Consider the following 10,352-nt stretch of genomic DNA (forward strand, 5'->3'; position numbering starts at 1 on the left):
TCTGATTGCTTCCTGTTACATTAAAGGTTCTTGGTAAAGTTCATTGCAGAGGCATATTAAAGAATGACAAAAATGTTTACTTTATTTCCAGACAAAAAGTCCATATCATTTAAAAATAAGATGTAAAATAAATTCTGATTTAAATCAGACATGAAAGTTTGGGCTGATGCTCATCACCAGCATATGGATAAAAGCCAGTCTGCTGTCATTGTTAAGAAACATAAGTAACAAGCTTTGACAGCTTTGTTAGTTTTTATTTTCATTTACCTGAACCGTTATTTGTGGAGAGACATAATAGCACTAGGGTTCACCACTCATGACTGTAGATTACAGTCAGGAACCTTGTGACTGTTTAGGACTTGGAAGTTTAGTGGTTTTGAACATGAAGTTATTTATTTTCATTTTGAAATAAACAGACAGAAACTCCAGAATTTGACTGACATCCAGTTAGTTTTAGTCATCTATCTATCTATCTATCTATCTATCTATCTATCTATCTATCTATCTATCTATCTATCTATCTATCTATCTATCTATCTATCTATCTATCTATCTATCTATCTATCTATCTATCTATCTATCTATCTATCTATCTTGGTGATTCCTACATAAACCTGCCTTGTTCTGGTAGAGAATAAATAATGTTGTTAAAACTTGTTTGCAATAACATTCAATCTAATTGAACTGAAGTTAAAATTCTAAATTTTAAATAATATTTCTTTTTCTTTTTTGTGGGACAAGTGTTAACATAATATTTGCAGGTGCCAAAGGAGGTAGAGGTGCCAACATTTTGTACCAATCAGGTTTGCTAATCTGTGTCGTCCTGGTGTCCTCTGGGCTTCTTTACATTAAACCAGTTGGCTCTGAGATGGAGCCACGTTTTTCCATGTCATCTTCATCTCCAGTGGTTTTACATTTTGAGGCTCCTCTGTCAAGACATGCTTGTTTTTCATGAGGAGCAGCTTCTTCGTAGGCTAATTGGTTAATTTTAACAGTTTGTTCAGTAGTTTTATTAATACATTATTACTTTGTTGTATTTCAGAAGTGCAGTGTGTTTAATAGCGCCCCCTGGTGATTAGGAACCAAAATACAGATCACTGGTTTTGTTTAGGTGTTGTACCAGTTCATTCTGACTAAGACCAACTTCAAATGTTCATGTTCACTGGTCGGCACCTGAGCATTTTAAATGAAATTCACTCTTCCAATATGAACAGATGTTTGTCGACCTTTGAAAACCCAGGAAACCTTTTTATTATTTCATTTAAAATGAGAGCAGCACAAACAGAAATCTTTGCTGCACAAACCATCACAAACAGCTGAGTTCACCAATCATAAGGTGTGGGGATGGTTGACCTTTCATGACCTCTGGAAACATTTAAAATCTCTAAAGCAAAAGCTGCACAAATGTTTGACACCAATTTCATTAGATTTGAAGAAGTTTTGGGCCCAGAGTCACTCAGGTATTTGGACATCATTCAGTATCTTTGAGGTGACAGTTTAGCAGCTTTATTAAACTCAGGTTGTGTGGAGAGATCTGGGAAGAAACATTTTCCTGTTTTCAGTTACAGATAAACCAAAAACACCATATTGGAGAGAGAATACAGATCAGTGTCATAAGATGTGGCTTGTTTTGGTGAGGATGACCTGGTGATGTCATCCAGTTATGGTTGGTTGGACCCAGGTTATGGTGAAGATGATGGTTTAATGATGACTGAAGAGAACAGAGAACCAGGCAGCACAATGAGGCCAGGAACTGAAACACACTGTTAGAGCTGGGAGGACAACGAACCAACGACAACAAAGACTTTAGACAAGGATCCGACGGGGAACAAGACACAGCTGGGTTTAATATTATATATAAGATCCCAACTACAGCATGACCCCAACTGGGTTTATCCACTGGTTAACTTGAGGATGAACTTTCTCTAATCTGGCATTTATTTTCTTAAATCATTAATAAAATTAGTTTAGATTTAATTGTATTTTCAATGAAAAACAAGTTTTTCTAGGTCTGATCTTCTTAAAGCTCCTGTTCTCTCTGTAGACCAGAGCAGCAGATTAAAATGTGTTTAAATCTGAACTTTAAGTCTTTTAGACACTAAAACCAACCAGTTTGTCTCCATGACATTGAACTGGTTTTCTCAGCTTTTGCTTTTTATTTGTCAGTTTTTTCAGTTTTGAGATCAATTCAAGAGATTTGAAGAAAACCTGAATTATTTGTTTAACCAGCTCAGTGAGGTGAAACTGATAATCTGAGATAAAGTGCTTCTTTCCTTCTTAAGTATGAAATGCATTCTTCAGATGTTTGTTTTAGATCAGCCAGACATTGATGGTAAGTTTTCCTGCTTACTGAGAAATAAAGACCACGGGCCTCATGATAAAAGACTGAACAGTTTTCACACTAAAACTTGGCGAATGGAAACATTTAGAAAAGTGCGGCACACAAAAAAGGGGATGCATAAAACCGCAGGTGGCTGCGCACCTTTCCTTTATTAATCCTGATTTATAATAAATAGAGCAGCTGCTGCTCCGCCTGTCGCCTCCATAAACACATATTAATGTAAATTAGTATAAATACCCTAAAGTCTGCCGCCACGTGGGGCAGTAACCATGGCAACGGCCTTGTTTGTAGCAACATGAGTATTTACAATAATAATAATTATATATTCTATTTAAAAGGTGCTTTCAGGGAACGTAATGTCACCTCACAAAGATAAAAACATTTTAAAGAAAAAAAATCCAAATGAATAAAATAAAACATAAAGAGATCCAAGTGCCTGAACAGCAGCAGTTCAGCCGGGATTTAAAGAGACAGAAAGACAGAGAGACAGAGAGTCAGAGAGACAGAGAGTCAGAGAGACAGAGTCAGAGAGTCAGAGAGTCAGAGAGACAGAGAGTCAGAGACAGAGAGTCAGAGAGACAGAGTCAGAGAGTCAGAGAGACAGAGTCAGAGAGACAGAGAGTCAGAGTCAGAGAGTCAGAGAGACAGAGAGTCAGAGAGACAGAGAGTCAGAGAGACAGAGAGTCAGAGTCAGAGAGACAGAGAGTCAGAGAGACAGAGTCAGAGAGACAGAGAGTCAGAGAGACAGAGAGTCAGAGAGTCAGAGAGACAGAGAGTCAGAGAGACAGAGAGTCAGAGAGACAGAGTCAGAGAGACAGAGAGTCAGAGAGACAGAGAGTCAGAGAGTCAGAGAGACAGAGAGTCAGAGAGACAGAGAGACAGAGAGTCAGAGAGACAGAGAGTCAGAGAGACAGAGAGTCAGAGAGACAGAGAGTCAGAGTCAGAGAGACAGAGAGTCAGAGAGACAGAGAGTCAGAGAGACAGAGAGTCAGAGTCAGAGAGACAGAGAGTCAGAGAGACAGAGAGTCAGAGAGACAGAGAGTCAGAGTCAGAGAGACAGAGAGTCAGAGAGTCAGAGAGACAGAGAGTCAGAGAGACAGAGAGTCAGAGAGACAGAGAGTCAGAGTCAGAGAGACAGAGAGTCAGAGAGACAGAGAGACAGAGAGTCAGAGTCAGAGAGACAGAGAGTCAGAGTCAGAGAGACAGAGAGTCAGAGAGACAGAGAGTCAGAGAGTCAGAGAGACAGAGAGTCAGAGTCAGAGAGTCGTTCCTTCACATGGCCCCTTTATTCAGGGCCACAGGCTTTGAGTCTGTGGCCCTGAATAAAGGGAAGCTGATGTTTAGGGCCACATAACTGGGATTGTTTATCTCATTGTCCACAGAAAGATTAAAGAAATATGATTATTAATTATGAAATCCAATCTGACTTTGGCTTCAGCTGTTTACTGATGTTCTGTTTCAGAACATTGCATGTTTTAAAGCTTTAATTCAAGATGTGCAGTTTGTCACTTGACTGACTGTTTGTAGGAAAAACACTTATGTCATGGTGGGTTCCAGTTTACGCACCCACATGCACGAACACAATCAGGAGACGCGTGTGCAAAAACAATAATGAAGTTTATTGAACAGGGGAAAGGGTTGGGGGAAAAAAACACGGAGCAGGAATCTGGGAGGGATAACCAGTACAGCCACTGTCAACGAGAGGAAGCGGTTAGTATCAGCGAATCCAGAGAGGTGGATGAATATTTGTACTGAGGGGGGAAGACGGCTTACTTAGGAGCAGACAGAAGTTCTCTTGGAAGCAGAGAAAGACCCAGGGGCGGCGTGGAGAGGCAACGAACCGTTGGAGGGCGGACAGGCAGGTCAGGCTGAGTGGAGGAACGAGCTGGCGGCTGGTGGCGGTCCGGGATAACGATCCACGGAACTCTTTTCTCAGAAAAAACCCCGGAGGGATCCAGGTAAACCTGACAAAAGGGAAAAAACACAGGAGGCGATTATCTCGGGAAGAGCTCAGAGGGCCTTACTCTGGAACGATTTGTTACCGAGGTAAACAAACACTCAGGCAAGGAAGTGTCAGCTCGCCGCTTCTTAAATATCCCCAGCCTCAGTCGGGTAATACGCCACAGGTGTGTCCCTGGGTTCGACCACGCACCTCTCCAGGGGCTCTGCTCCTAGGCGGCATCTGGTGGAGGAAGTGGGAAGCAGCAGGCTTCCAAAAATAACAAAACAAACCACCGATCCTGACAACTTATTTTTTTCAGTTAGCTGAAGTGGTGCAGTTTTCATAAATGTATTTTTTTCTTGCATCTGTCAAGATTTAAACATGTTTCAATACATTTGGTCACATATTATCTTAAAGAGAAAACATGTATTAATTTCTCTGGGTTTTTATCAAACTGAAATCTCTCCAGATGTTTCACTGTAAAATATTTGGACGTCATTTTGCTGTTATTGTCAAGTTAAATTTTACAAAATGAACTGAATTTTAATTCAGTTGTTTTCAAACTGCAGAAATATTTAACTGTTGGAGTTTATAAATAAATTCAGAAGCTCGTTATAACGAGATATGAAAGGTGTTATAATGATGTCACCAGCAGGTGGAGATCTTTTTAAAATTAAGATGCACCCGAACACTACGGAGCCCCCCAGGGGACATGGGGAATTTTTTTTCTTTTGCGTTCCCTCGCAAAACCTTTTGCGTTCCCTCGCAATAATCTACTGATCAGTTCATGCGGCATAATTGATACTATAAGCCTTTTTTACGGTGGAAGCCGTACTTTCTGCTTTAATACAAGCTTATAAGGTTTTTCCACGGACTATTGAGTTATTATCGGGGGCAATAAGTCGTCTGATTGTGTCTCCATTGTGTTCGTGTCTGAATGGTTTAAAGGGCTGCTTTCTGTTCCATCTGAGCCTTAACAGACATAAACATGCAGTAAATAAATCGATTTTCAATCAGTTTTTTGCACCAAAGCGTTAATAATAATAAACACGTTTTATTATTATAAAACACAGCAAACTAATGGTGGTAGAGGGCCGCACTGGATTAACTCGGGGAATCTCATCTGTCCGTGTATCAATCAACTCCTAACCTCTTCTTTGTTCTGTCACAATTATCGATTTTTTAAATTTTTATTATGCTCCAAACTTTGCGAGGACTGACCCCCCAGCTCACCCGCTGCCTCACACACCGAGCCAGCAGCGTCACCTTCCCATTCATACTTCATGACAGTCACTCCCACATCGACACGCCCACCACCAGGTGTCAAAGCCGCTGCTCCTGTCATATCAATAATTACTTATTTCATTCATATTGCTCTTATAGAGCCTCAGTGAAAACGTGTTTATTATTATTAACGCTTTGGTGCAAAAAACTGATTGAAAATCGATTTATTTACTGCATGTTTATGTCTGTTAAGGCTCAGATGGAACGGCACAGAAAGCAGCCCTTTAAACCATTCAGACACGAACACAACAGAGACACAATCAGATGACTTATTACCCCCCGATAATAACTCAATAGTCCATGGAAAAACCTTATAAGCTTGTATTAAAGCAGAAAGTACGGCTTCCACCGTAAAAAAGGCTTATAGTATCAATTATGCCGCATGAACTGATCAGTAGATTATTGCGAGGGAACGCAAAAGGTTTTGCGAGGGAACGCAAAAGTTTTGCGAGGGAACGCAAAAGTATTGCGAGGGAAAGCAAAAGTATTGCGAGGGAACGCAAAAGTATTGCGAGGGAACGCAAAAGGTTTTGCGAGGGAACGCAAAAGTTTTGCGAGGGAACGCAAAAGTATTGCGAGGGAACGCAAAAGTTTTGCGAGGGAACGCAAAAGAAAAAAAATTCCCCATGTCCCCTGGGGGGCTCCGTAGAACACAGACCTTTCAGTGCACAATATTTTATTTAACAATTCCTTTAAAACAATTCCTTTTAAAAACGAGGCTTCAGGCCCACTACTCGGTCCCTGGGACAAAAGGAACACAAAAGGAAACAGGACAGACAAGTTCAATTATTCCAAAGAAATAAAAACATGCAATGCAAAACAAATTAGTAAATCAAAGCCAAACAAATTAGTAACTTCAATCACAAAACAAAACAAGGAACAAGTCGTTGTCATCCGCTTCCAAATGCCCTTCGATGGAGCCAGAGTAGTAATGCCCCGCACACACAGCCTGCCCAATCCGCAACAGGTTTATTTGAGCGGCCCAATCAAACAAGACAAGACAGAAGAGCGTCCAAAGCGCTGCAGCTCCAAACACAATCAAGTGCCCAGGGGTGGAAACACAGCCTAACCCGGGAGGAAGCGGGTCAGCAGGTGAGGACCAGATTGAAGCCGCCCGCCACAGCAACCCCCAGCTGCAGCCAGCAACGCCATCAGAGCAACACTGCAGAAATGCACGATAAGTGTAGCACCCAAAACTATGAGGGGCCGTTTAGGACAAAATTTACGTTTTGTCTCTCACACACTACCAAAAACTCACGCATACTCAAAAAAATAGCCACGCACATTCAAAAAATACTGAAATTGCGTATACACACACTACTAAAATGTCACACACACACAGACGTTAACTTTCTCGCTCACATACACAGACTTTATCTCTCACATAAACAAGACTAAAGTTGCACACACACACAGTACTAAGACTCGTTTTATGTATGTGTGAGAGACTCTTTTTGAATGTGTGAGAGTTGTCACGGAAGAGGCGGGGCATAATTTTTGGATCAAACTGCGCATGCGTAGATCCTAAACTATAAGTTTCGATTGTTGACTCACTGTATGTTCTATTACTTAGTATATTTGTGCTTTTAAATATATATAAATATATTGAAACTATCTTTCAATAGCTACCTTATATTAAACTATGTTAAGGACAAATGTCAAACATAGTGCAAATATTTTGAAAACAAAGTAAAAGATCTTGCAGGTATATTAATCTCCTTCCTCCTTCATCAGAAATGAAAAATTATAAATGCACACTATGTGTTGGGAACCTGTGTTTGTTGACTGACTTTTATTTGTCAGGCTTTCGAGACAAAAGCTGAAAAAAGATCGATTTTCTTCGAAACAGCGAAAAAAGACCTCCACACCAGACCTCGTTTATTTATGTATGTATTTTATTTTGATAGCTGCCGATTAAACTGAAAGTTACACATTGACATGATCATATGAGTAGTTTTTACCGAGAAATCGATCAGAAGCGCCGTGAAAATGGTCAGATTCACCGGATCCACGTCTCTGGCTGCAATGCGCGCTCCCGTCACAGGGGGAACAGATTTTCACGGGGGAACAGAATTTCTCACAAGACCTCTTAATAATTCCTGTAATGCTGCCACCCAGTGGACAGATTGTACTACAGCAATTTTGCTATTTTTAATCAATCAATCAGATTCATTTATTTCTATAGCACATTTAATCTACAAGAAAGTTAAACGTTCTATATATATTTAAAAGCACAAATATACTAAGTAATAGAACATACAGTGAGTCAACAATCGAAACTTATAGTTTAGGATCTACACATGCGCAGTTTGATCCAAACATTATGCCCCGCCTCTTCCGTGACAACTCTCACACATTCAAAAAACGAGTCTTAGTACTGTGTGTGTGTGTTCAACTTTAGTCTTGTGTATGTGAGAGATAAACGTCTGTGTGTGTGTGCGAGCTGTTAGCAGTGTATGTGAGCGAGAAAGTTAACGTATGTGTGTGTGTGACATTTTAGTAGTGTGTGTATACACAATTTGAGTATTTTTTGAGTGTGCGTGGCTATTTTTTTTGAGTATGCGTGAGTTTTTGGTAGTGTGTGAGAGACAAAACGTAAATTTTGTCCTAAACGGCTCCTCATCCAAAACCCAATCATGATTTCAGCCACGGATAGCAAAACTGTAATTTACGATCGCAGATGAGTTGACCAAACCCACAAGCCGACATGTAGCCGCTGACCGCAGCAACAGTGGGAGAAACAAAGACGCACGCACCTTGCAGCGGCCCGCCCAACTATATAGGCATCTGCCCCGCCCACCAATCAATGGTGCGCTTCCTGCTGCACCCGGTACGCAGAGTGGGGAGGGGGGGAACACCATCCCACCACAATGAGTTTTATATCTTACCACCACCACAATAGTTTGTTACAGTTAAACAAAACAGCAACAATAAAACAAGAAGCTCTTGGATTTATTTCAAAGCTCTAACAGTTTAAAGCTTTTATAGTTTTACAATTTTCACTCTAATTTCACTCTTCAGGTTTTGACATTTTTCTCCACATTATTCCAAAAACCAATGAAAGTTATAACTTGCTCAGCAATAAAACAAAGTTTAGTGCGAAGGTGTTCGTTATGCTGCAATAGCCAGCCACACCCTATCCTCACCACTGACTGGCTACTGACCAGTTCTCTGTCTAACAGGTCCGGAAAATCCCTAGAAACCTGGGTCTTACCCTCTCATAGGTCCCCTAAGGAAATTCTGTTTAAACTGGCGGCGGAGAAAACTCGTCTAGCACTAACTACCTTCAGATCCAGAAGTTACGGCCCTCTTCAGTTGAGAAACAGTCGCCAGAGTAGCCCTCACTGACACTTAGTTTCAACAACCACTCCTGTTAACGGTAGCTTTTCTCCTTAAAATAACGTGCACTTGTTATCGGCTAGAATGGATTTAGTGACTTAGATATAAGTCCCAGGGCCATTATTTATTACTCACCAAAGGAAAGTACGAAGCCACCAAATTTCTAGAATCATGCATGTAGATTTTACTTAAAACCAGGAGAACTCTCAATGATTAATGACTCAATTAATTTCAATGTCCACAACTTCCATTGCTATTTTATTATATATATTTTATTAAGCAAGCTTTAGCAGGGGTAAATGACAAGCAAACTCAGTTAAGAAGAAATTATAAGATTTTGACTAGTAACAATCACAAATCATAATTTTAATCATTCCCTATCTTCTTTCTTATCCCTAACCTGTGTCACTATTCTCACTGAGCGAGGCTTTTAGGGGCAGGGCAACTCACACCCGTTGTTGGTTGATCTTGGCAGCCGATACTCTTAGTCGTCCTTGGTTAGAGTCTCTGTCCCGGAAGGGCAAAGTCCTCCTTCGGAAAAGCAGCAAAGCCGGTCTGTCCAATTTCTTTTAGACGAACAGAATCTTCATCACTTAGTGACCTTTGTCTTTTCCCCAAGTCGGCTGCAATTGAATAGAAATTGTAGGGTGGAGGCAGAGGAAACGGTCGGATTTCAGGGGCCAGGGCTGGGGCTGACGGATCTTGTCCTTCTTTGCGGCGAGAAGTCTCAACTTTTCCCTCGGTCCCAGGGTGTGGTCCTCTGCTGGTCTTTCGCCTGCGTCTTCTTGTTGACTCTCCTTCAGCGCCGCGGACTAAGAACAGTTTCCTCCCCAGCTCGCTGGCTTTTAAACCCTCTTGGCCCACAGTTGTGTATGGGAGAGGTCTTATGACTAACCCTTCCCGATTATCTCATCGGAAAGCACTCGTCCCACCCAAACCTTGTTCCACCCTGAATTGGTAATACACCAACCTCCCTCTTTTGACTGTTGCAACTCCTTTGCAACACTTCTCTCTTTTCTGTTGGTCATCTGGCAGTTATTACCTTTTTTGGCTATTTGTTCTGAGGCCTCCGCCCAGCCAGCTCAATGCTCGTGACATGACTCACTCTTCTATTTTCCTGTGCTCAACTCTACAATCTCCTTATACTGTACCACGAAACACAATTATCTCAAAACATATAATCGTATATAACAACTAAGTTGTTACTGTTACTGCAGATCATGAATACCGATTACACATTTCAATCATACATTACAGACATTGTGATTACAATACATCAATCATTTCAACTATTACACAATTATATATTTTGTATTTCATTTCTTTAATCATTCTTAAATCAATACAAGATTACTGTCACTGCCCAGGCCTTTACCCTTCCTTCTGCGTGTACCTAGAGAGATCTCACAAGTTCATGCCAGTTTTCTTGACAAAGGCCACAGATGT

The 10,352-nt window shown here is 40.9% G+C and overlaps 1 long non-coding RNA gene across 1 annotated transcript; it reads right to left on the reverse strand.

Annotated features, from left to right (window-relative positions):
- Positions 1–3,939: 3,939 nt before the first annotated feature.
- On the reverse strand, positions 3,940–4,493 carry LOC148157564 (uncharacterized). The gene is made up of 3 exons (XR_015764219.1): positions 4,384–4,493; positions 4,115–4,305; positions 3,940–4,032 (listed from the first exon to the last, which is right to left on the reverse strand). It is a non-coding gene; the product is annotated as an uncharacterized LOC148157564 (long non-coding RNA).
- Positions 4,494–10,352: the final 5,859 nt, after the last annotated feature.

Source organism: Poecilia mexicana, unplaced genomic scaffold (genome assembly GCF_051168715.1).
Source record: "Poecilia mexicana isolate PSO_F unplaced genomic scaffold, ASM5116871v1 scaffold_9, whole genome shotgun sequence".
Lineage (NCBI taxonomy): Eukaryota > Metazoa > Chordata > Actinopteri > Cyprinodontiformes > Poeciliidae > Poecilia > Poecilia mexicana.